Source organism: Podarcis muralis, chromosome 13, assembly GCF_964188315.1.
Source record: "Podarcis muralis chromosome 13, rPodMur119.hap1.1, whole genome shotgun sequence".
In the NCBI taxonomy this organism is placed as follows: domain Eukaryota; kingdom Metazoa; phylum Chordata; class Lepidosauria; order Squamata; family Lacertidae; genus Podarcis; species Podarcis muralis.
In genome coordinates, this window is record NC_135667.1 from 58,607,581 (window position 1) to 58,633,843 (window position 26,263).

Below are 26,263 nucleotides of genomic sequence, written 5' to 3' on the forward strand. Positions count from 1 at the left end.
GGCAGGCAGCTGTGGGGGACTCCTTGGTCCTGAATGGGGTATCTATGCCCCTGAAGGACCAGGTGTGCAGCCTGGGAGTCATATTCGACTCACAGCTGTCCATGGAAGCGCAGGTCAATTCTGTGTCCAGGGAAGCTATCTACCAGTTCCATCTGGTACGCAGGTTGAGATCCTATCTGCCCACGGACTGTCTTGCCAGAGTGGTGCATGCTCTAGTTATCTCCTGCTTGGACTACTGCAATGCACTCTACGTGGGGCTACCTTTCAAGGTGACCCAAAAACTACAACTAATCCAGAATGTGGCAGCTAGACTGGTGCCTGGGAGTAGCCACCAAGACCATATAACACTGGTCCTGAAAGTCCTCCCAGTACATTTCCAAGCATAATTCAAAGTGTTGGTGCTGACCTTTAAAGCCCTAAACGGCCTTGGCCCAGTATACCTGAAGGAGTGTCTCCACGCCCATCGTTCAGCCCAGACAATGAGGTCCAGTTCTGAGGGCCTTCTGCTGGTTCCCTCACTGCGAGAAGCGAGGTTATAGGGAAGCACTCGCTCACTGGATCACATTGGATCACTCACATTGTCGTGGTGGTGAGTGGTGCCCTAAACCTAGGTGCCCTAAACCTAGTCTGCCTCCCTTTTCCCCTGACCACCCAGTAGTCGTAAAAGAAAATTGAAGTTTAGAACAGGGAATATATGGACTTTGTCAGATAACACAGATAATAAGCATCCCGAACGCAGAACTTGCCATCATTGCAAGACAGCTGTGACGTTTTAACATTGATCTTGCAGCGCTTCAAGAAACTCGAAGATCAGGTGAGGGACTACTGAAGGAAGAAAAAGGAGGCTACACATTTTTCTAGAAAGATGTACCTGAACAAGAACATCAAATACATGGGGTAAAAAGGTAAAGGAACCTCTGACCGTTAAGTCCAATCACGGACGACTCTGGGGTGCTCATCTTGCTTTACTGGCTGAAGGAGCCGGCATACAGCTTCCGAGTCATGTGGCCAGCATGACTAAGTTGCTTCTGGTGAAACCAGAGCAGCGCATGGAAATGCCGTTTACCTTCCCGCTGGAGGGAAGGTGCCTATTTATCTACTTGCACTTTGTGCTTTCGAACGGCTAGGTTGGCAGGAGCGGGGACCAAGCAACGGGAGCTCAACCCATCGTGGGGATTCAAACCGCCGACCTTCTGATTGGCAAGCCCTAGGCTCTGTGGTTTTAGACCACAGCGCCACCCATGTCCCTTAGATGTGGTAGTGTGATGGCCTGGGAATCTGATTCAGAGGCTGAACCTGAGGAATCCCAGCCTGCACAGGAGTCCCCGCCACCAGGGCAGGGGCTTGAATCTGAAGGGCCTGCACCTGTGCCGGATCCTTAGGAGCAGACACCAGATATATCCACTCTGGCTCTGGAGGTGATTGAGGACCCATTGCCTGCAGGTGCTCCTCTCCCAGCCTTGTCAGGGGAAGGTGAGGTTGCCTCTGGGTCCAGTAACCCTCCAGCCTCTCCTGAGCTGCAGAGGCTCAGGGCAGAGAGGCGGAGGGAACTGGGTTCTCTCAGGAGGAGAGCTCGCCTTAAGGCCAGGAGAGGCGGGTCACCTGTGGGGCCGGGACGGCCCCTGGCCTCAGAGGAGATAAAGGCCAGTCAGCCCAGTCCCAGGTTGCGGGAGCAACATCGCTGGAAACCTGTTCCTGCCAGCACCCTGACCTGCTCTTCCGGAGTTCCTGACCACGCCCGGCTTCTTGCCTTGGACCCCACCTTGCCCTTGACGGACAGCCTCCAGACCCTCGACCCAGGACCGGACTCTGACCTCGCCGCATGGTAACACCCCCCCCCCCCCCGGGACCAGCACAGGTAGGCTTTGCTATTAAAAATGATCTTGTGAGGCTCTTGTCATAAGTTATCTCCCGCTTGGACTACTGCAATGCGCTCTACCTGGGGCTACCTTTGAAGGTGACCCAGAAACTACAACTAATTCAGAATAACACTGGTCCTGAAAGATCTACATTGGCTCCCAGTACGTTTTTAAGCACCATTCAAAGTGCTGGTGCTGACCTCTAAAGCCCTAAATGGCCTCAGCCCAGTATACCTGAAGGAGCGTCTCCACCTCCATTGTTCTGCCCGGACACTGAGGTCCAGCTCTGAGGGCCTTCTGGCGGTTCCCTCACTGTGAGAAGTGAGGTTAGAGGGAACCAGGCAGAGGGCCTTCTCAGTAGTGGCACCCACCCTGTGGAACGCCCTCCCATCAGATGTCAAGGAAATAAACAACTACCTGACTTTTAGAAGACATCTGAAGACAGCCCTGTTTAGGGAAGTTTTTAAATGACTGATGTTTTATCATGTTTTTAATATTCTATTGGGAGCCGCCTAGAGTGGCTGGGGAATCCCAGCCAGATGGACGATAAATAAATAAATAAAATTATTAATCATCATTATCATTATAATCACTATTGGCATCAGAAAGTGTGTGTCCAGCTGTTTTGGGGAAAGCGGATGGTTTTAGCTGTCCATTGTTAACTCCAGCTGCTTTTCAGCTTTACTCACTTGTAGGGCTAACAGGCTTATCTTCTAGAGCAGGTGTGGGGAACCTTGAGTAGCTGTTGTTGGACTCCAACTCTCACCAGCCCCAGCCAGCGTTGGAGTCTTTAAAAATAAATTTATGGTAGTTGCTGTCAGTATACCTGGTTACATCTAGGAGCAAGCCCATGACTTACAATAGGTTCTGGGATATCTTCCTTGGGACATTCCTATGCATGCTCATGGTCTTCTGAGCATTACTCTGGCACCCCAGGAGCTGCCACAAAAATGAGATGGCTCACAATTTTCCTTCACCTCATTTCTTTAACTCCCATGGTGCAGGATAGAGAATTGAGGGAATATTTACATCACAGACTAGAACGGTCAGTTCCATTTCCCTAGAGAGCCCTGTGAACTGTAGTTCTCTTTTTTTTTAAAAAAAAATGATATTTATTAGAAGTTTAACAGTTACAAAAAAAAGGGGGAAAAAGAAAGACAATAAAAAGTTACAATACATCAAAAATAAAAAGAAAAACAGAAAACAATACAGCAAAACAATAAGAAAAACAAAAACACTTAAAAACACATCCAATATTTCCTTATCTTTAGCTTTCATTTACTTGTTTCTTTTTTTAAAAAAAAGATATTTATTAAGATTTTCAAAGTATTACAAAATGAAAAAAGAAAAAAGAAAAATACAAAATAAAAATAGTTAAAAACAATTCCATCTTTCCATTACTTATCTTTCATTTGCTTGTTTCCCGGACCTCCTCACACCTCCCTTTTTTGTATTCCAATTCAATTTGTTCGTTCAGCAAATCCTTTCCCTCTTTGTTTATCCTAGTCTTTAATCTTAAAATATAGTAACATTAAATTTTTATCTGTTAATAATCCATTTTTTCATATTCCTTATAGCATTATAGCTAAAAACCACTTAACTTCTTATCCAACATCATTCTAACATTCATTAATTTTACAGTATTTCTGTAAGTAGACTTTAAACTTTTTCCAATCTTCTTCCACCGACTCTTCTCCCTGGTCTCGGATTCTGCAACATTTACTTGTTTCATCGACCTCCTCACACCTCCCTTTTTTGTATTCTAGTTCAATTAGCTATTTCAGCAAATCCTTTCCATCTTTCTCAATTTTTGTTCTATAATATATCTTAACACATTGTAACCTTAAATTTTACACTTTGGCCCATTGACAATCTATTTTTACTTAGTTCTTTATAACATTTCTGCTAAAACCATGTAACTTCATTCCAGCATTCTTCTAACATTCATGAATTTTACAGTATTTCTGTAAATATACTTTGAATTTTTTCCAATCTTCTTCCACCGACTCTTCTCCCTGGTCTCGGATTCTGCCAGTCATTTCCGCCAATTCCATGTAGTCCATCAGCTTCATCTGCTGTGTCTTCCAGTCTTGTGTCTTCCAGTGCTTTGCGATGAGTATTCTTGCTGCTGTTGTAGCATACATATAAAAAGTTCTATCCTTCTTTGGCACCAATTGGCCGACCATGCCCAGGAGAAAGGCCTCTGGTTTCTTCAGGAAGGTATATTTAAATACCTTTTTCATTTCATTATAAATCATCTCCCAGAAGTTCTTAATCCTTGGGCATGTCCACCAAAGGTGAAAGAATGTACCTTCCTTACATTTCCAACATTTGTTATCAGGCAAATGGTAGATTTTTGCAAGCTTGACTGGTGTTATGTACCACCTATAGATCATTTTCATTAAATTCTCTCTTAAGGCATTACATGCCGTAAACTTCATACCTGTGGTCCATAACTGTTCCCAGTCAGCCACCATAATGTTATGTCCAACATCTTGTGCCCAGTTAATCATAGCAGATTTCACCGTTTCATCCTCAGTATTCCATTTCAACAGCAAGTTATACATTCTTGACAAATTCTTAACTTTGGGATCTAACAATTCTGTTTCCAATTTTGATTTTTCCACCTGGAAGCCTAGTTTTTTGTCCAAATTATATGCCTCCATTATTTGATAATAATGGAGCCAGTCTCGCACTCTATTTTTTAATTTTTCAAAACTCTGCAGTTTTAGTCTATCTCCCTCTTGCTCCAGAATTTCCCAATACTTCGGCCATTTGGCCTCCATATTGAGTTTTTTTTGAGCCTTTGCTTCCATTGGTGACAGCCATCTCGGGGTTTTATTTTCTAACAGATCTTTGTATCTTATCCAGACATTAAACAGTGCTTTCCTAACAATATGGTTTTTGAACCCTTTGTGTGCTTTAACCTTGTCATACCACAGATATGCATGCCAACCAAATACATTGTTAAAACCTTCCAAACTTCACCAAACTGGGAGGGGTGGCTAACACCCCAGAGGACAGGATCACACTTCAAAACGACCTTGACAGATTAGAGAACTGGGCCAAAACAAACAAGATGAACTTTAACAGGGAGAAATGTAAAGTATTGCACTTGGGCAAAAAAAATGAAAGGCACAAATACAAGATGGGGGACACCTGGCTTGAGAGCAGTACATGTGAAAAGGATCTAGGAGTCTTGGTTGACCACAAACTTGAAATGAGCCAACAGTGTGACGCGGCAGCTAAAAAAGCCAATGCAATTCTGGGCTGCATCAATAGGAGTATAGCATCTAGATCAAGGGAAGTAAGAGTGCCACTGTATTCTGCTCTGGTCAGACCTCACCTGGAGTACTGTGTCCAGTTCTGGGCACCACAGTTCAAGAAGGACACTGACAAACTGGAACGTGTCCAGAGGAGGGCAACCGAAATGGTTAAAGGCCTGGAAACGATGCCTTATGAGGAACGGCTAAGGGAGCTGGGCATGTTTAGCCTGGAGAAGAGGAGGTTAAGGGGTGATATGATAGCCATGTTCAAATATATAAAAGGATGTCGCATAGAGGAGGGAGAAAGGTTGTTTTCTGCTGCTCCAGAGAAGCGGACACGGAGCAATGGATCCAAACTACATTAGGAAGAACTTCCTGACAGTAAGAGCTGTTCGACAGTGGAATTTGCTGCCAAGGAGTGTGGTGGAGTCTCCGTCTTTGGAGGTCTTTAAGCAGAGGCTTGACAACCATATGTCAGGAGTGCTCTGATGGTGTTTCCTGCTTGGCAGGGGGTTGGACTCGATGGCCCTTGTGGTCTCTTCCAACTCTACGATTCTATGAAATCCAACACATCAGTATTTTCAAGAAGCATCCATTCTCTCAGCCAACAAAAAGCGGCTGATTCATAATAAAGTTTAAGGTCTGGCAGGGCAAATCCACCTCTTTCTTTAGCATCAGTTAATATCTTAAATTTTATACGAGGCTTCTTGCCCTGCCAGACAAATCTAGAGATATCTCTCTGCCAGTTCTTGAAACAGTCCATTTTGTCCAAAATTTGCAGTTTGAAAGAGAAACAGCATTCTTGGCAATACATTCATTTTTATCACAGCAATTCGACCTAGCAATGATAACTTCAAATTTGACCATATTTCTAAGTCCTTTTTCACTTCAGTCCAACATTTTCCATAATTATCCTTAAATAAATTCACATTCTTAGCAGTCATATTAACCCCTAGATATTTCACTTTCTTAACCAGTGTTAATCCTGTCTCCTTCTGAAACTTATCTCTCTCGATCTCAGTTAGATTTTTCTCTAAAACCTTAGTTTTCGTCTTGTTCAACTTAAAACCTGCTACCTGACCAAATTCTTGGATCAGTTCCAGTACTCTTTTAGTACTAGATTCTGGCTCCTGTAAAGTCAATACCAAATCATCAGCAAATGCTTTCAGTTTGTACTGTTTGGCTCCCACTTGTATACCTTTTACCAATTGGTCCTTTCTAATCATATTTAACAAAACCTCCAGTGCCGATATAAAAAGCAATGGAGAAATTGGGCAACCTTGTCGTGTTCCTTTCTCAAGATCAAATTCTTCCGTCACTACGTTATTCACAATTAATTTAGCCTTCTGTTCTGAATAGATTGCACCTATACCATTTCCAAAACCGTGACCAACCCCCATCCCCTGTAAATTCTTCTTCATAAAACTCCAAGAAATGTTGTCAAAGGCTTTCTCCGCGTCCACAAATATCAAAACTGCTTTAGTATTAATCTTCACTTGTAGTTTTTCTAAGATATTAATTATATTCCTCATATTGTCAGACAAGAAAACCCGCTTGATCTTTATGAATTTCTTCTGTTAACACCTTTTTTAATCTTCTAGCCAAAATGTCTGCAAAAATTTTATAATCCACATTAAGCAGTGATATGGGGCGGTAGTTCTTAAGCTGTGTCTTTTCAGTCTCTGTTTTCGGTATAAGTGTAATATATGCTTCTTTCCACGACTCTGGTGCCTTTTCCCCTTCCAATATTTCATTACAGACTTCTTTTAAAAGTTGTTGTCAGGGGCTCAGGAGCAGAGGCACAGGGGAGAGAGGAAATGGAGAGCGAAGGAGAAGAATCTGAGGGCAGCGTAGGGGAGTATGACAGTGACCCGAGAGATTCCATGAGCTTCTCCAGCGAACCAGAAGATTCCCAGAAGGGGGCGCCGATGGTCAGGGCAAGGGGGGTCCCAGGGGGGACGCACCAGAAACAAGGGGCCAGCGGGGACTCCCAAAGCAGCAACGGGAGATCAAGACCAGCTTCCCCACCAGAGCGTAGTGGGGGGGAAGAGTCCCATGTGTCAGGGCCAGCGTCTCCTCCAGCGGGGAGAGAAGATGAGTCAGGGCTGACCACGCCTCTATCGGAGAGTGGGGGAAGGGAGGGGAGGTCAGGTCCAGCTAGCCTCACCGAAGGGGGAAGCATTGACAGGAGCAGTGTAACGGTCAGGAGGAAGGTTGCCGGCTGGGCGCGCGCGCCAAGTTCGAATGTACAGGCGCGCGGGACAGCAGAAAACCCGGATTGGGAACCAGGTCCTAAAGCCCGCCGGAGGCAGGGGGAAGACTCAGGGGACTCAGCGTCAGAAGAGTCTAGGAAGGGCAAGACCCCAGAGGACAGGCGGAACCAGAGGAGGAAAGAGCAAAGGAAGAGGTGGAGCAAGGCTAGAGTCTTAAACTGGTGTCTGGGGGGAGGAGATTCAGACGGAGCTTCAGCGGTCTAGAGTTTGAGACGTAGAGCTGCGCGCCGCGGCTGTGAAAGCGAAACTGAACTTCAATAAAGACTTTTGTATATAACAACGGACTGGCGTTGGTCCTTTGTGAGCTGGGACCTCGGGCAGCTCTGACAGTAGACCCCAGCGGACAGGCGGAACCAGAGGAGGAAAGAGCAAAGGAAGAGGCAGCTCTGACAGTAAGCTCCGTCTCCATTATAGAATTGAACCCTCGCAGCTTAAGTTGATTCAAAAGCATTTATCAAGGCTATGGACGATTGTTTTAAATCAACAGTAGATGTGGATGTGGCCAGGAGGGAAATGCATGGGCTGAAGCAGGGCAAAGCCACTGTGAGACAATATCACTCCCGCTTTTTTGCGTTAGTAAATGTGCTGGGCTGGGAGAAGGACTCCGCTGCCGTAAGGGATCTGTTCTGGGAGGGACTAAATGGGGCCGTGAAAGATGAGCTGGCGAGGGGAGAGAGACCTAACAGCACCACAGAAGTCGTCCAGAGAGCGCTGGCGATAGGAGTGCGCCTGGAAGAACGCCCTTGGAGCAGGGATGAGGGACGTATGGCACGCACACCAGCCAGAACAACTCCCTACCCAGAGAGACAGGGCGCGCGCAATCCACGCCTCCACTAGTGGGGGGAGAAGAGCCGATGGAGATAGGTGGTGCCAGGGCTCAGACAGTGACCAGAGCCCAAACACCAGGAGCAGTCAAGGCGAAGGCTCCTAGAGGGAGCAGGAAGTGTTATATCTGCGACAGTGCACAGCACATGGCCAAAGAGTGTCCCCAGAGGATCCAGAGGCACACTGCAGCCTCAGCAACAGTAAGGGGAGCAGTTCAGCAGGGGGAACAGCTACAGGGAAACGACGAAGCCTGGTTGGAGGCAGAGGCACTGGGGCCCAGCCAGGCGAGTCAGTGAAGCAGTCCCCAGAGATTTTACAGCCCACAGACCCCCTTCCACCCAAACCAGTGGTGCAACTCACCGCATCGCTCCAGCTGCCCAATGGACTCACCCTGGAAGTCCCTATTACCATTGACTCTGGTAGTAATGCAGACTTTGTAGGAGTGGACTTCATCAGGCAACCTCGCATAGCGCTCCTACCAGCCACGATGCCCCTAAACGTCGTCACGGTCGATGGCAGAGAGCTACTGGGAGGACAGGTGGCACAGCAAACACCGCCTATGGTAATGCAAATTGGAAATCACCGTGAAGTCATCAGCTTCAACGTCACCCACCTGTCGGACACGCCCATAGTGTTGGGCATGAGTTGGCTGGATAGGCACAGCCCGGCATTAGCATGGTACCAGCGGCAATTGACCTTCTGCTCCTCCTACTGCGCAGAACACTGCATCCGGACCAGCCAGGAAGAGGAGGGGCAAGAGGATGAACCACAGCTACACCTAGGCATGGTGCAAGCGGTACCCAACAAGTACAAGGCGTTTTTGGAGGTCTTCTGCGAGAAGGAAGTGGACAAGCTGCCTCCCCACAGGCCCTACGACTGCAAGATTGACCTCCTGCCGGGGGCGACGCTGCCGACTGGAAAACTGTATTCCATGTCTGAAGACGAACTGCAAGAACTCAGGGAGTTCATAGATCACAACTTGAAGCGGGGATTCATCCAAGAATCCAAAGCAGTGGGGGGCAGTCCCGTGTTTTTCGTGAAGAAGAAAGACACACCCCAACGGAGGCTGGTAGTTGATTACAGAATCATCAATTCCAGGACAAAGCCCACAGCATTCCCCATGCCCAAGATCGACGACCTGCTCGCGATGGTGAGGAAGGGACGAATCTTCACCAAGTTGGATCTACGAGGGGCGTACAACCTTATACGCATGCGGGAGGGCGATGAGTGGAAGACGGCCATGTTTACGCCTTTAGGCACCTATGAATATCGAGTTATGCCGTTTGGTCTGCAAAATGGCTCCCATTGTTTGCAAGCCTTCATGCACCACGTTAGCGGGACTCCTCTACAAGAAGTGCGTATGCTTCCTAGACGACATCCTGATCTTCTCGGAATCGCAGGAGGCTCACGAGGGAGACGTCAAGGAGGTCCTGCAGAGACTACGGGAGCACAGACTTTACGCCAAACTGGAGAAGTGCCAGTTCGACATGACGGAGGTGGATTTCCTGGGCTACAAGCTGTCCGACAAGGGACTCGCCATGGACAGCACCAAGGTCCGCTCGGTGTTGGACTGGAAGAGCCCGCGCAATCGGAAGGAGGTCCAGAAGTTCGTCGGCTTCGCCAACTTTTATCGCAAGTTCATCAAGGGGTTCGCGATGGAGACGGCGGCCATCACGGACACCCTCAGCTCCAAGAAGAAGAAGTTCACCTGGACAGACCAGGCGGAGCAGTCCTTTCGGAGACTCAAGCGTCTCTTTGCGTCCGAAGAACAGCTGCTACACGTAAACCCCAGCAAACCAATGAAGGTTGAAACGGACGCCTCGTACAGAGCTGTGGGGGCGGTCCTGTTGCAGCAAGATCCGCAAGGGGACTGGAGGCCATGCGCATTCTACTCCAGGAAACTCAGCAAGTCGGAACAGAACTACACCATCTGGGACAGGGAGTTGCTGGCCATACATGCAGCCTTCAAGGCGTGGCGGCACTTCCTCATCGGAGCCAGACACACAGTGCAGGTCCGCACGGACCATAAGAACCTGGAGTACTGGCGCACGGCGCGGTTCCTGAACCAGAGACACATCCGCTGGGCGGAGTTCTTTGCGGATTTCGACTTCCGGATAGAATACATCCCGGGAGACAACAACGTCATGGCGGATGCACTATCCAGGAAGCCGCAGTATCTCGAGGAAGCGGCACCGGTGGCGGCCAAACACATTTTCGCACCGAAAGCGTGGGCCTGCGCTTCAGCCACCGTGGACCTGGACTCGGTGTGCCGCGCACTGCAGATGGATTCGTTCGCACAATCCAAGATGGAGGAGGTGCGAAGGGGCACAGCGAAGGACAACGAGTTCCAGATACGCGACGGACTGCTCATCCGCAAAGGGGCTCTCTACGTGCCGGGAGACGACCTCCGCGCGAAAGTCCTGCAGCAGTTACACGACGCGCCCAGCGCTGGGCACTTCGGCAAGGACAAGACGGCGGACTTAGTACCCAGAGACTTTTGGTGGCCCAAGATGACGGGAGAAGTCGCGGATTACGTCTCTAGGTGTGACACATGCCAAAGGGCCAAACCAGTACACAGGAAGCCGGCGGGACTGCTGGAACCGCTACAGACGCCGCTCGAACCGTGGGAGAAAGTGGCCCTGGACTTTGTCACAGATCTGCCCAGCTCGCGAGGCAAAACAGCGGTGCTCATGGTCATAGACCTGTTCACCAAGATGGCACACTTCATTCCTTGCGCGAAGGTGGCCACAGCGGAACAGACTGCCAAGCTGTTCATAGACCACGTGTTCAAAGTTCACGGCTTACCGTGGTCCATCCTGTCCGACCGAGGTCGCCAATTCATCTCGAGCTTCTGGCAGAAGCTGCTGGGCATCCTGAACGTCAAGATCAACTTAGCGTCGGCACGACACCCGCAGACCAACGGGCAAGCGGAGAGGGTCAATGCCATCATGCAGCAGTACCTGCGATGCTACGCGAATCAACAGCCCTCGACCTGAGTGGACTACCTACCGCTGGACGAGTTTGCCTACAACAACACGAAGCACGGGTCTACAGGGGTGACACCGTTCTTCGCCAACAATGGGCGGCATCCCAGAACCTTCCCGGGGTTAGAGACGAAGGGGGAGGGGGAGCCACGGGGAGCAGAGCACTTGGCAGCAGAGTTACAGGAGGTCCACGAGCAACTCCGAAGGCACTTGGAACTAGCAAAACACGCCTACAAGATGCAGGCAGACAGGCACAGGAGAGTCGGGGAAGACATCCAGGTGGGGGACTGGGTCTGGTTAGCAGCCCAGGTAGTGCCGGCCAGAACGTTAGCTAAGAAGAAGCTCAGACACAAGCAGCTAGGGCCTTACCAAGTCGAGGCACAAATCAATCCAGTGGCCTTCCAGTTGACACTCCCGGAGGGCTCCAGAATGCACCCGGTCTTTCATAGGTCAGTGCTCACACCCTACAAGGAACCCCACAGGTTTCAGGCGCCAGGGAACGCACCAGACCCACTCAGCAAATCACCAACAGGGGAGGGGTCACCGAGGGCGGCGCCACTCAACGAGGTCACGGAGATTTTAGACTCGAGATGGGGGGAAGAGGGAGTTGAATATCTCCTCGCCAGGGAAGGTACCCCGGCCAGCGCCAACAGGTGGGTACCGTACTATGCCGTGGAGGAGCACTACCTCAAAGACGAGTTCCATGCACTCTTCCCACACAGACATATGCCGGCAGATTATTTCGACGACTGGCTTTTCACACCCACACTTTCAGCCAGTACGTTCCAGGGGTTCTCATCAGCTGAGGAAACGGCGCCAGAAACAAGCTCCCCAGAGGGATCACTCTCGGGGTTTGTCACAGACCGCTCTTATTGATGGGACAATCAACCGGAGGTGGGGTGGAGCAGGGAACTGCTGAGGGGGCCCTTACACGCAGCATCACCCGAGGTAATGGGGAGGGAAGGACATGGACGTGTTGGGGGAGGATCCTGGGTTCGAGCACAACTGCAGAGAGATGGAAGCAGAGGAGATCGACGTCGACGAGCCCATTACGGGCTGGCCGGATCCCACTGGCCGGCTGCACACCAGGGGGAAAGAACAGTATCCCGCACTCACCCCCACAGCACTGGAGCACCCGGAACCCGCACCCGAAGAAGGGGAGGGGGAAGGGGGGGCTTCGAGGGGGGGATGGATGTCGGGCTCAGGAGCAGAGGCACAGGGGAGAGGAAATGGAGAGCGAAGGAGAAGAATCTGAGGGCAGCGTAGGGGAGTATGACAGTGACCCGAGAGATTCCATGAGCTTCTCCAGCGAATCAGAAGATTCCCAGAAGGGGGCGCCGATGGTTAGGGCAAGGGGGGTCCCAGGGGGGACGCACCAGAAACAAGGGGCCAGCGGGGACTCCCAAAGCAGCAGCGGGAGATCAGGACCAGCTTCCCCACCAGAGCATAGTGGGGGGGAAGAGTCCCATGTGTCAGGGCCAGCGTCTCCTCCAGCGGGGAGAGAAGATGAGTCAGGGCTGACCACGCCTCTATCGGAGAGTGGGGGAAGGGAGGGGAGGTCAGGTCCAGCTAGCCTCACCGAAGGGGGAAGCAGTGACAGGAGCAGTGTAACGGTCAGGAGGAAGGTTGCCGGCTGGGCGCGCGCGCCAAGTTCGAATGTACAGGCGCGCGGGACAGCAGAAAACCCGGATTGGGAACCAGGTCCTAAAGCCCGCCGGAGGCAGGGGGAAGACTCAGGGGACTCAGCGTCAAAAGAGTCTAGGAAGGGCAAGACCCCAGCGGACAGGCGGAACCAGAGGAGGAAAGAGGAAAGGAAGAGGTGGAGCAAGGCTAGAGTCTTAAACTGGTGTCTGGGGGGAGGAGATTCAGACGGAGCTTCAGCGGTCTAGAGTTTGAGACGTAGAGCTGCGCGCCGCGGCTGTGAAAGCGAAACTGAACTTCAATAAAGACTTTTGTATATAACAACGAACTGGCGTTGGTCCTTTGTGAGCTGGGACCTCGGGCAGCTCTGACAGTTGTATCAACCATTCTTTCAAAGATCTGTAGTATCTTGAAGTCAATCCATCCGGTCCTGGGGATTTACCCAATTGCATGTTCTGAATGGCCCCTTCTATTTCCTGTTCTGTTATTTTATAATTCAGCATTAACTTGTTTTCCTGGGAAATTTTTTGTAGTCCAAAAATTTCAAAAATTTATCAATATCCGTTTCTTTCTGTGTCTCCTGTGTATATAGTTTTTAAAAATACCTCTGGAAGCACTTTCTGATTTCGACTGGATTCTGTATATTCTTTCCTTCCACTTCTAAATTCGTAATAGTATTAAGTTTTTGTCTTTTTTTCATTTGCCAAGCCAACAGTTTCCCGCACTTGTTTGCCGATTCAAATGTCTTTTGTCTCATCTGTTTAATCTTCCATTCTATTTCCTGATTCATCATTTTCATATATTGTACTTGATATAACTTTATCTCTTTTAAAATCTCCTGCGACTTTGGTTTCACCCTCAGTTTCTTCTCTCCTTCCTTTATCTTTTCCAGGATTCTATCTTTTTTCTCATTTTGAGTTCTCTTCTTAATTGCATTCTGTTGTATCAAGAATCCTCTCATGACCGCTTTACTTGCATCCCAAATTACTCTTTTTTCCACAGTAGTGTTCATATTTATCTCAAAATAATCTCTCAAAGTTTTTTGGGCCTTCTTAGTGAATTCTTCATTCCTAAACAAAGTATCATTCATCCTCCATCTAAAGGAGCCAATTGGCATCAATTTCATTTCCATCTTCACGGCATTATGATCGGAGCAGGTTTTGGGGCAAATTTCCACTTTACTAGTCTTCGGAGCCAGTCCTCTCGTTACCCAAATTTGGTCAATTCTTGTCCATGTCATTTTAGCCTCAGAGAAGAAAGTTCCCTCTCTTCCCAGGGGGTTCTTCGTTCTCCAAATATCAACTAAATCCATATTTTCAGTCATATCAAAGAAAGTTTTTGGTAGTCTTCCATCCTTGGTGATTACCTGTCTCTGCCTTGTCCATATTTGTAGACACCACACCATTCATATCTCCCATCAAAATCATATTGTAATCCATATAGTCCATCAGAGTCTCATGTAACTTCTTAAAGAATTCCGATTTTCCTTCATTTGGTGCATAAATACCTACTATCAAGAATTTTTCTCCTTGCGTTTGAATTTCAATTGCAACGAATCTTCCTTGATCATCTTTAAATATAAATTTTGGTGATAGGCTCTCCTTTGCATAGAGGACCACTCCTCTTTTTTTGACTTTATCCGATGAAATAAATTCTTGGCCTAATCTTTTATTATTCAATAGCTTCCTGTGTAGCCTTATCATGTGTGTTTCTTGTAAACAAATCAAGTCCAAATGCTCTTTTTTCAATAAATGAAATACTCTCCGCCTTTTCTCAGGGGAGTTCAGTCCATTCACATTCCAACTCAAGACCTGCAGCGCCATCATGTGGTTACTTTGGTGCCCCCCCAGCTGCCCCCAAAGCTCGCTCCTCTTCTGTTGGTAGTGGTGGTGGCGCATTCACTGGGGGGTCCAATCCAAAGGATAATGTCAATATGTCCAACGTTCCCCTGTTTGGTGATCTTCTCTCCAATGCTCTTTGCTCTGATCCTCTATCTGGTGATCTTCTGTCCAATACTGTTGGCTCTTTTCCAATTCCCTTCTGCAGATCTTCTTCGTATTTAGACAGAAACTTTATTTTATCTTCTACTGATCTTATTTTTATTTTCCTTCCTTTAAACTGAAAGATAGGCCTTGAGGAAATTCCCACCTGAAGATAATTTTGTTCCTTCTCAGCAGGGCAACCAAATCTCCAAAATTGGACATAAGGTCCAGAAGATGTTTTGGGATATCTTTAAATATTTCCACTCTTTACTGTTGTATTACCAAAGTCTTCTCGTAATGCCAGCCCAAAATTCTATCTCTCTCTTCTTTAGATCGGAGGGTAATCAAACAGTCTCTTATTCTGTTCTTCTCCTTCTTCCCTCCTCTTCCAAGTCTGAAGGCCCTCACAATTCTAAACTCCTCTTTTTCCAAGTCCAAATCCCAAAAGTCTGCAAATTCCTCCGTGAGATAGTCTATCAAAGAGTCCTTTTTCAGTTCAGGTACAGCTCTGATCCTCAAGTTTGTCTGTTTTTCCTTGAGCTCAATCATAGAGAGCACCAACTTATGGTCCTCAAGTTGCTTCTGTAGGTCTGGAACTCTCTCTGTTTCCAGTTGAGTTACCTTCGCTTCCCCAGCCACAACTTTTTCCTTGACTTCCTCTGCGATCTGTCGAGTTGAATTAGACTCCTGAATCAATTTCTCAATAGCTTCTGTACTTGTATTAACTTTTTGTCCCAAACTATTTATACTTTATTAGGGATGCGGGTGGCGCTGTGGGTAAAACCTTAGCGCCTAGGACTTGCTGATCGCATGGTCGGCGGTTCGAATCCCCGCGGCGGGGTGCGCTCCCGTCGTTCGGTCCCAGCGCCTGCCCACCTAGCAGTTCGAAAGCACCCCCAGGTGCAAGTAGATAAATAGGGACCGCTTACCAGCGGGAAGGTAAACAGTGTTCCGTGTGCTGCGCTGGCTCGCCAGATGCAGCTTGTCACGCTGGCCACGTGACCCGGAAGTGTCTGCGGACAGCGCTGGCTCCTGGCCTATAGAGTGAGATGAGCGCACAACCCTAGAGTCTGGCGAGACTGGCCCGTATGGGCAGGGGTACCTTTACCTTTTATTTATACTTTGTGTATTCTGATTTATACTTTGTGTATTCTGATCTAATTTTTTATTCATTTGTTCCAATGATTCATTTATCTTGCTTAATGCAAGCGCCAAAGCCTCTTCTGATATCATTCCTTTTGATTTAGAGTGCGTTAATACAGCTGCAGATGGGGCAGGAGGGGCAGATGTAGAAGCTCTTCGCTGCCAAGACTTCCCAGACCTTGTTGTTTTGTCTTGGATTGGCGGGTCTATTTTTTCTTCTCCATCTGCCATAACACTTAAGCCCTTCAAGGTCAATTCCGCAGTCCCAGAGTCTTATCTTTAGAATTGGAAAATTCCAACCCTTGTAGCAATTTCAAAACCCTCCTCTAGAGGGAAATAGTTACTAATTATATTGTGTTAGTCCAAAATGCCACTTTTAAAAAAATACAGTTGCCCCAATATATTTGGTATCAAGTCTCAGTTACTATTACTCAGTTGCTTTTGCTCCTTTTAGCCCCTTTTGTAGTCAGAAGAGGATAATTGAAACAATGTATCACTCTTGTTTCACTAGCTGTCAGTGACGGACTATTCACAGTCTATGCAACACTCCAAAGTACAACAGTCTTAATGGCAGCCCGTTCCCAGATTCTGAGCGATGGAAATTTAGCTTCTTTCCCTCTTTTTTTGCAGGCAAATATTGTCCAAAACTCCCCCCCTCTTCTCCTGCTTCCAAGGGTTTTTTTGCTATTTTTAATGCTGGAAATTTGAACGTTTGAAATAGTCTTTCCAAGGCTTTAGCTTAAGCCTGTTTGCTTCCGACTATTTACGAAGGAGGAAGGCGGACTTCCTGTTTTAAGCCTCCCCCCGTTCGTTGCCAAATTCAACTTTTAAAACTCCAATTCTTCGCTTTACTCACGGGTAGTTACTTTTAGATCCAATTGTCCACAGGAAAAAGTCAGCGCTCTCTGGCAGTGGCTGTGTGGCTTCACTCCATGGAAGTAGCAGTCGATTCAAAGCACCGCGCCGCTCACCCCACTTCGCTCCGGATCCCCGAAAATGGGTTTCCCCGCAAGTAGGGGAGGCGCAAAAGGTGCCCGCCGAATCCCACGTTCACAGGCTTCACCCGCCTGTGATTTTTTAAAAAAATAATATTTATTCAAAGTTTCATCAATACATAAAAAAATCCCTAACCCTAACCCAAAAAAGAAAAAAGAAAAAAATACAAATCTCAGATTACAGTTTTTCATTTGCTTAATTCTTGAACCACCTCACACCTCCCTTTTTGTATTCTAGTTTAGTTCGTTATTTCAGCAAATTCTTCCCATATTTCTCAATTTTAGTTTAAATAATTAATCTTCACAATCTATCTTATTTATTAATCAGCATAACCTTTCCCTCTTTTAATATAATCTGTTATTCAATTTACCTTAATCTCTTTAACCTTATCTTATCTTAAAAATCTTATAATTTCAAAATTACATCACATTCATACATTTCTCCTTGAAATCATTTCTACTAAAGCCAATTTAGTTCCTTTCCAGCATATTCCCTCAAATTTCAATAATATTACACTAATTCCAAAATTAACATAAGAATTTCCCTTCATATCTCTGATTTTCATCCAACGTCCCTTCTTCCTGGTTTCGGGTCATATCAGTCCTTTCTGTCCATTACATAGTCCATCGGTCTGGTGTTCTAATGTCCGAGGCCCTTAAATCTCTTCTAGGCCCCTTCTGCAAAAAAATTTGTTCTTGTTTGTGCTTACGCAGTTCTTTGTCCATTGTTGGTTTCTGGGGGAGTCGGTCTCCGGAGTGTTCCATCCAGTAATGCTTTCCATTTTCCTTCATCCGATTGTCCCCTTCCCCCCAGTCCCACTCCCACTCTTCATCTTTGTAGTCCAAAAAGTATTTATCCAGAAGATAGTTGTTCACCTGTTTCATAGTCCCACTAGAGTTAAAAGCTTCCTTGACTTCAAATACTTCCCAGCACTCTCCAAGTTCAATCTTCCAACGCAGTAGCTTTTGTTCCTGCAGAACTTTGGATCTTTCCATTTGTGTTGTATAGGAAATAGCTACTACCTCTTCCTTCTCCATCTGCCCTTGGACTTGCCTTGTCAAACCAGATTCCTGAGTTAATCGCTGTGTAGCTTCTTTATCCTTGTTCCCTGTTAAATCATATTCACTGGCCACAGCACTCATGAAGTCCAATTTTTCATTCATCAAGCTCATTTTCTCGTACAACTGCTCCAGCAAAGCATTAGTCCTGCCAAGGGCAGACACCAAACCTTCCTGCCAACACATTTCTGTTCAAGAACAAGGTCAAACGGCTGTTCCCACGATCCAAATCTCGCATATGTAAGCTGCGACCGCAAACTGACAGGCTCCCTCTAGGGAACACAATTTCTATTTGTATCCATTTTTTTTAAAAAAAAGTATCCAACAAAGGAAATTACTTTCGATTTCAAGTCCTTTCGATTTCAAATACTTTGTTTCTTTAAAGAGCAAAAATGCAGAAGGTAGCGTTGAAGTTAATTTGTTTCTCTCTCTCTTTTTTTTGACTATCTGTCAAAGTACTCCACTTTCAATCAATGGACGTCTCAAGCAGTTTCTGTCCCGACACCCCATCCCCAGGTTTGGGACGGTGGAAACTTATATTCCTTTTCTCACTTCCTGCAGGATTAAACAGTCAAATTTCCCCCCCTTTTCTCCTGCTTCCAAGGGGGTTTTGTCGGTTATGGGTGCAGGAAATTTCCAACTTTAAAAGAGCTTTTCAGGCTGTTAGGTTGCAAGATCTTTGCTTCAATCTGTATACAAGAACGGGAGGCGGACTTCCTGTTTACACCTTCCCGCTTCGTGCCTAATTCATAAATTTGCAAATTTCTTAGTCCGATTCTCCGTTTTTACTCACGGGTACTTGATTTAGAGTCCAAATGTCATCAGGAAAAAGTCAGCGCTCTCCGGCGATGGCTGCGCGGCTTCCCTCCATGGAAATAGCGATCGGTTCGCTGCACCGCGCTGCTCACCCACTTCACTCCGGAGCCCCGAAAATGGGTTTCCTCATGAGTAGGGGAGGCGCTCTTGGTGCTCTGCCAAACCCCACGTTCCCAGGCTTCTTCCGTCTGGGATTTCTAGCGGGCCCCCGCCTTCACCGCGGCAGGAAGACCCAATTTCCACGGAGCCCATTCCTCCGGTCGGAGGAACTCCACCATTCGCCAATGGCGCTAACCCGGAAGCCCACCCACCTGTGATTTTTGAAGGGTCTCCGCCTTTGCCGCGGCAGCCAGACCCGATTTCCACAGAGCGGATTCCTCTTACTCAGAGGAATTCCACCATTGCCGATGGCGCTAACCCGGAAGTCTCCTGTAGCGCTCTCTCTCTCTCTCTCTCGTGATCACTCTCAGCCTTGCAATCATTCTTAGGATTTTGGGAGTAAGGACTGTCAGGACTGGTTGTTGTCCTCTTCAGATCACAACACAAACGCTTCTTGTTCTTTTATAACTTTTTGTTGTGTATTAACAAAACAAGCTTATAAACAGTTCTTCTCTTTAACTACTATTCCTCAGAGTCACTTACTGCAGCTACCTTCTGAGCTCTGCTTCTCCGTGACCAGCCACTCTCAAAATGGCGAAGGCGCCCTTCCTTTCGCTTTCCCGCTCTTTTTCCTACCCTCCTGGCTAGAGCTGGCTTGTATCTCCCCTCCTCCCAATCTGAGCTAGAACTGAACCCTTGCCTTTCCTGGGAACAGCTGGTCCCTCCCTGTTGTTCCTGTTAGATTCACTGCTTTCCTCCCGGCCTTGGGGAAAACATTCTCCCTCTGGGAAACTGGAAACTTCTAACTCTAACTCTTCCCTGACAAAAGCCATGGCATTTAAATATATAAAACCCTTCCTTCTCCAGTTACTAGGGCTGGGTGATACCTGGTTTTCAACATCACGATATGTAACCAGTTAAATATTGTGATATTTCAGTATATCACAATATCTGAAATAAGGCTGGAGCTATGTAGAGGTGAACATGGTCCTGGCAACTGCTATTACTTATGGCTCTTAACTCTAAAACTGATAAAATTTTACTTAACGTATTGTTGCAACTGTTGTGTTATAGTACTACTGTACCGATAATAGCACATTTTCTCTAAAATTAAAGCTGTGGAAGTAATTAGAAGCTAGATACCAAAGGTTCCCTAAACATTTAATTACATTACTAAACAAGAAAAAAGCAAATTCAATGTCACATTTTTAGATATTCAAATATAATTCACTATCGAGTCTTAGTTGAATGTATACATCGCACAACACCAGTTATTTGATTGTTTGTTAATTTTCTTTTCTAAACAAGGCCAAAATAGAAAGAATGGAATGGATAAATTTTAACAGAACAAAATATAAACAAAGTTTATATTTTTATTGCCAAGAAAATTTGCATTTCTTTTATAAACCAGGCCAAACCGGAAAGCATGGATAAAATTTTACAGAACAAAAACTATTAAACACAATTTATATTTTTTGCAAGGGAAATTTGCATTTTGGCGTTTTCTGGCAATAGAGATGCCCTTTGTATTTGAAGAACATTGCCAGCCGAGCTGAACACACTTTCAGATTGCACACTTGTTCTTGGAATAGCCATAAACTTTTTTGCAAGCTCCTTCAACATTGGGAAGGATGCCTAATGCGCCTTCCACCTCATCCGAGGGCATTTGTAAGTGTCCACTCTTGGCGTAGCCATCTAGGAGAAAATGGGCAGCATAAGGAGGTGGGGGGGGGGAGACACCCAGAAGAGGCTCAAACGCAAAGCGGGGTGGGGTTTTTTCCTTTTACTGTGAAGCAACTTGCAAGCCAACCAGCATCTCAAGAGCATATTTCCCTCCTGTTTGCGTCAGGGGAGGGGAGAGCTGAAGACTGGCAGAGTTAACCTGAGGCTGGCAGCGTAGGCTGGGTTAGTAAGAAACCTGTGGGCTGCACTTCTTCCCCAAAGAAAGGCACACACAACAAACACTGGGTGTTTCCCCCCTTTTATTCTGAAGAAACATCCGAAAACACACACACACACACACACACACACACACACACAGAGAGAGAGAGAGAGAGAGAGAGAGAGAGAAGCAGGGAAGGTGAATTGGGGCTCATTCACAGAGCAAGAAAGGGAGAGAGAGAGCGTGCAAGCGAAGCCCTGCAGGGCAGACTGAGCTCAAGAAACCTGGGGCTCCCGAAGCCTCTCTGGAGATGGAGATTGAACCTGGAGGCCCATTGCCTGACTAGGATGTGCTCTGCCACAGAGGTGTAGCCCTTCCCACCAAGCAGGTCAGGTTTTGCACACGGAAAGTTGAAGGGAACATTCCTTGCCTCAGGCACTTGGCTAGCAGGCCCATAAAGCACACTCCTTCCTTGCCCAGCTCCATGACGGATTGTTGGAACAGAATGCCAGATGCGTTGCTCTGGAGAACAAGCCCATCCTGCCCCGTCAAAGTAAAACTCTTGTTAGTGTTTCTGTCTCCCTGACACATCACACCTTCTGAATAATCCATGCATTGTTGCCTAGCATTGGTCAAATATGCACAGAAACACCACCAAATAAAGAGCTGTTGTGCAGCAGCCGGGAGGCCTCGCGGAGGCTGCTCTTGGTCTGTCCTTGGTGACCTTGAGCTCTTCAGTGTCTTTTGTCTGATGGAATCTGCTCTGACAAAGGAGGCTGCCGTGAGAAATCTCATCAGAGCCTGGTAACCAGAATTTTGCCATCAAAATGTTAGCATGTGTGTTGCCAAAATTCTGCAGTTATAACAATTGTCAACTGTCTTTGAAGCTGCTCAAGATGGCATAGATTCCCAGTTAAAGAATTGAAAAGTAGTTGGCATCTTAACTTTTCCCGTCAACCTAGCAGTTCAAAAGCACGTGAAAGTGCAAGTAGATAAATAAGTACCGCTCCGGCGGGAAGGTAAACGGCGTTTCCGTGCGCTGCTCTGGTTCGCCAGAAGCGGCTTAGTCATGCTGGCCACATGACCCGGAAGCTGTACGCTGGCTCCCTTGGCCAATAAAGTGAGATGAGCGTCGCAACCCCAGAGTCGGCCACGACTGGACCTAATGGTCAGGGGTCCCTTTACCTTTACCTGGCATCTTCACTTTAAGTGCCTGGCTTAGCAAGAGCGGACCCCTGCAGCTTCCTGTTTGCAAAAGAGGGATAAATGGGACATTGCCCCACCAACCTCGGCTACCCTCAGTAAGCCACCGCCTGCCTCCCTCCTTACATACAACCTGCACAGTGGGTGGTGCTGGAGGTTAGCTTCTTCCATCTTAGGGTTGCCTTTGAAGAACTCAGCAGAGGGGGACAAAAAAAGGTGTTGGCTCTGCCCCTCATTGGTTGTGACTCCACTTGCTGTTGACCTCCTTGTCCTCTACCCTGCCAGTACTTTTTTTTTTAAAGACTTTCATTAAGACTTTTGATAATACATTGTAATAATAGAACAAACTAAGTGTGAGAGAGAGAGAGAATACACAGTCCTCTTTCACGTGTAAATCTTGTCCCACACAGAGAAAGGTGATCCCTCCCAACTCTCACCTGGGAACTTCCCTTTCTTCTCTCATCCTCCCACCTGGGAGATACTCACTTCCGAGCCTCTCACACAGAGTCCTTCAATATCTAAACAGCAATCTGCATGTTAACCCCTCCTTAGATCTAAGTAGGGGACAACGCAAAATGCAAAAAGACAGAACAGAACAAGAAGAAGAAGAAGAAGAGTTTGGATTTGATATCCCGCCTTTCACTCCCCTTCAGGAGACTCAAAGCGTCTAACAATCTAACAGAAACGCAAACTCAGCAAAAAGAGAAAACAAGAAATGGAAAAAGGAAAAGGAAAGGAAAGAGAGGCAAGAGATAAGGATATTAAAGGAGATAATAAAAAAATTAAAAAGAAGAAGAAACAAATCAGAAAAAGGACTTCCTACTATCCCTCTGTTGGCTATACTGTATAAAAGTGTTCTTCAAGTGTTCTTCAAGATAGTCAAATGTTCAATCCAGAGTAATACCCAGTTGTTCCTCCCTCTGCTAGGCAATGTGCTTTCAGTCTTCAGTTTGGGCATTTCAAGTTCATTCATTTTTCTTTCAGAGCAAAAAGCCCAAAAGAGGTTCTCCAGTAATTGTTATAAATAAACATCAACCATAGTGTTCCTTCAGTCCCACATCACAACTTTATCTCCAATGTTAAGAAACATTCAGTCCTTGTTCCTTATTCACTCAAAAGTTTCTTCATTGTGTTTAATAATAATTTATTATTTATACCCCACCCACCTGGCTGGGTTTCCCCAGCCACTCTGGGCAGCTTACAGCACATAAAAAATTGTAAAACATTAGACATAAAATAATTATGATTACAATTACAATTTATTATTTATACCCCTCACACCTGGCTGGGTTTCCCCAGCCACTCTGGGCAGCTGCCAACGGAATATTAAAAATAGAATCAAACAATAAAAATTTCCCGATACAGGGTTGCCTTCTAAAAGTCAGATAGCTGTTTATTTCCTTGACATCTGATGGGAGGGTATTCCACAGGGCAGGCGCCACTACCGAGAAGCCCCTCTGCCTGGTTCCCTGTCTTCTTCTTTTGCAATCACTCATAGCCGAGTAAGATTGTTTTCCATAAACACAGTTTTAACAATGGGTTCGTAAGTGACTGTGGAGGCCAATTCTGGATCCACACGTCCTTCCACAGTGGGGACATTGATTTCTGGGTGGGACTTGATCATGGTGAGAGTTTACCAAGCATGCCTTCCTCTTAGCACACTTCTCCCTTTCATCCTGAGTTCGAGCGTCTTCAAAGCCCATGACACCTTTGGTAAAAGCTGTTCTCCAGTTGGAGCACTTGCAGGCCAGTGTTTCCCAGTTCTCAGTATTTGTACTACATTTTTATTTTTTAGATTTGCCTTGAGAGAGCCTTTAAACTTCTTTTGTTGACCACCAGCATTACACTTTCCATTTTTAAGTTCTGAATAGAGTAGTTGCTTTAGAAGACAATAATCAGGCATCTGAACAACATGACCAATATAATGAAGTTGATGTTGAAAAATCAATGTTTCGACCCTGGTGATCTTTGCTTCTTCCAGTACACTGGCTTTAGTTCACCTGTCTTCCCAAGTGCTGTGTAAAATTTTTCGGAGACACCGTTGATGGAATCTTTTGAGGAGTTGGAGATGGCGTTTATAAATGGTCCATGTTTCACAAGTGTACAGTAAGGTTGGTAGTACAATAGCTTTGTAAACAAGCAGTTTGGTTTCCCTGTGAATGTCCCAGTGCTCAAACACTCTGCACTTCAATTGGGTGAAAGCTGCACTCGCAGAGCTCAGGCAATGCTGGATTTCGGCATCAATGTGGGCCCTTGTGGAAGGATAACTGCCCAGGTAGAAGTGATTGACATTTTCCAGCATTGCACCATTGAGTTGGATTTGTGGTGCTGCAGAGGGATTGTTTTGTGCTTGATGGTGCAGCACTTTGGTTTTTTGGATATTGAGCAATAGGCCAAGCTTTTCATAAGCTTCTGCAAAGATATTTAGGATGGTTTGGAGGTCTTCCTCTGAGTGTGCACACACTACATTGTCATCAGCATACTGAAGCTCTAGGACTAAAGTTACAGTAACCTTACTCTTTGCTTTCAGCCTGCTCGATTAAAGAGCTTTCCATCTGTTCGATATATGATTTCTACACAGGAGCGGAGTTTCCCTTCAACAAAGTGTAGGATCGTAGCAATGAAAATAACGAATAGAGTTGGGGCAATAACACAACCCTGTTTAACACCTGATCCCACTACAAATGGTTCACTTTGAGAGTCATTGTTATCTGTGATTGTTGCTATCATATTATCATGGAGGAACCAAATGATGTTCTCAAATTTATCTGGGCAGCCAATTTTCAGAAGGACAGTCCACAGGGCATTATGATTTACAGTGTTGAAGGCCTTAGCTAGGTAAATAAATGCCATATACAGGGGTTGGTTTTGCTCTCTGCACTTTTCTTGAAGCTGTTGAGCAGTGAAAATCATGTCCACTGTCCTCCTAGAAGGTCTAAAACCATTTGGGGATTCAGGGAGGATCGCATTGGATATTGTTAAGAGATGGTTTGCTAAGATGCTTGCAAGAAATTTGCCAGCCGCAGCTAATAAAGAGATGCCTCAATAGTTTCCGCAATCCATTCTGTCACCTTTTTTAAAGAGATTGATAATTTTGGCATCCCTAAAGTCTGCTGGGATCTCCTCTCTCTCCCAGATTTTTTCGATGAGCTTGTGAAGGTGTTGTGCAAGTTCTATTCCTCCCACTTTGAAGACTTTGGCAGGTATCCCGTCAGGTCTGCTGGCTTTAGTGTTTTTCATTTGGTTAACAGCTGTTCACAACTCACCCAGATTTGGAGATACTGCAAGCTCATCTCTAATTTGTTTTTGTGGGATTTGTGAGAGGACATCAACAGCTACAGGGGAGTTGCGGTTAAGGAGTTGCTGGTAATGTTCTTTCCAGAGCAGTGCAATAGATTCTTTATCTTTTAGAAGTGTGGTACCATCTGTTGATTGTAGGGGGCATATGCCATGATTTATTGGCCTGTAGATGGTCTTTGTAGCCACAAAGAAACTCTGTGCATCATGAGTGTCGAATAAGTGCTGGATCTCTTGACCTTTTTAATAAAAAAACCCCAGGTGTTCTTTAGTTCTCTTGTTCTTCTTTGAACCTCAGCCTTAGCGTTGGCATAGGTTTTTTTCTTAGGGGCACAGTTTCTATCTCTTTGCCAGACCTGAAAGGCCTTCCTTTTCTTGTCAATACAGTGGTACCTCAGGTTAAGTACTTAATTCGTTCCAGAGGTCCGTACTTAACCTGAAACTGTTCTTAACCTGAAGCACCACTTTAGCTAATGGGGCCTCTTGCTGCTGCCGCGCCGCCAGAGCACGTTTTCTGTTCTCATCCTGAAGCAGAGTTCTTAACCTGAGGTAATATTTCTGGGTTAGTGGAGTCTGTAACCTGAAGCGCATGTAACCTGAGGTACCACTGTAATGAGTTCAATCTCACTGTCATTCTCATCAAACTGGTCCTGGTATTTCTTGGTTTGGTATCCAATAGTTTGTTCACAGGCTGCAGTAATGGATGTTTTTAACTTGGTCCAGTGTTCCTCGATGTTATCAGGGAACTCCGAAAGCAGATGGTCCTTAAGAGTCGTTTGGAAGCAATCCTGCTTAATAGGATCTTGAAGGGCTTGAGTGTTCATTTTGTGCCCTGGTTTCCTTCCTTGAAGCCTGCATTGAGGTAAAATCTTGATGGCCAACATGGAACGTATTAATCAGTGATCTGTCCAGCAGTTGTTGGCACTCGTCATAGTTCTG

At 46.4% G+C, this 26,263-nt stretch overlaps 1 protein-coding gene across 8 annotated transcripts in view; it reads left to right on the plus strand.

Annotated features, from left to right (window-relative positions):
- GRK3 (G protein-coupled receptor kinase 3) overlaps nucleotides 1–26,263 on the plus strand; it is a 163,798-nt gene that overhangs the window by 35,818 nt on the left and 101,717 nt on the right. Inside the window, exon 2 of one of the 8 annotated variants that reach the window (XM_028703682.2) lies at nucleotides 791–905. The exons of 6 other annotated variants lie outside the window; for them this stretch is intronic. The gene's annotated coding sequence lies outside the window, so the exon portion shown is untranslated. Of the gene's footprint in view, nucleotides 1–790; nucleotides 906–22,020; nucleotides 24,139–26,263 lie in introns of those variants that run through there. One more of the 8 variants, XM_077917762.1, reaches the window with a different exon arrangement.